General features: G+C 65.8%; 1 protein-coding gene across 1 annotated transcript in view; it reads left to right on the forward strand.

Annotated features, from left to right (window-relative positions):
• Window positions 1–789, forward strand: part of ACBD4 (acyl-CoA binding domain containing 4) — a gene marked incomplete at both ends in the record, with an annotated part of 6,064 nt that overhangs the window by 4,801 nt on the left and 474 nt on the right. The window lies entirely within an intron of this gene.

Raw genomic sequence — 789 nt, forward strand, 5'->3', positions numbered from 1 at the left:
CGGTGCTGGCCCTGCAGCCCTCGGCTCTCAGAGAGGTGGGTGCAGCACTTGGCTCCTGTGCAGCTTCCCACTGCTCCCTCCACACCTCCTGGCAAGGGGAGGTGGAAAACAGAGGGCACAGGTGCCAAGCAGAGAGGTGAGGGCTGTGCCCGCCAACAGAGAGCAGGGTTTGGCTGCAGCACCCAGGGAGGGTCGTTCAGTAGCTGTGAGGAGTCCTGAGCATCCCCTCCTGGTCCCCAAGCCGTTGGGTGTCTTCACTCCTCCAGGGCAGGTCCTTGCTGTGTCCGGTCCCCACAGTAGTGCTGAAGTGCCTAAATTTGGGGGATGCTGGAGAGCGGAGCAGGGAGTGTGGGTCCTCGGCTGCCTGTGCCCAGCTCCTGCCTGTGTCCCCACTGCCCATGTCCCCAGTGCCTTTGGACTGGGTGCTGCTGGGGAGCAGTGGGTGAAGCCCCATGTCCCTGGAGGTGCTGGTCCAGGGGATGCCCTGCCCTGGACCTGTGCCTCTGCTTCTGTGCTGCCCCTCGCCTAATGCCATCGTGCCCAGGGTCTGGGGACAACCCGGCCCTGATCTGCACCCCCTGCCAGCCTCCCGCCCTGGAGCTCTCAGCAGTGACACTGCCACCTTCACCCCTGGACTGGCACCTTCACCTCTGAGCAGCGCCCGTCTTTGCTCCCCACAGATCGCTGGCTCCCTGGGGCAGAGCAGGACGCCTGCAGCACCCCCGAGCTGACCCAGGGGCTACCAGAGGAGCTGGACGCCTGCGTGGCCGGCACCGTCCGAGCTCTGCA

The sequence above is a fragment of the Mesitornis unicolor genome, unplaced genomic scaffold (genome assembly GCF_000695765.1).
Source record: "Mesitornis unicolor isolate BGI_N332 unplaced genomic scaffold, ASM69576v1 scaffold39533, whole genome shotgun sequence".
In the NCBI taxonomy this organism is placed as follows: domain Eukaryota; kingdom Metazoa; phylum Chordata; class Aves; order Mesitornithiformes; family Mesitornithidae; genus Mesitornis; species Mesitornis unicolor.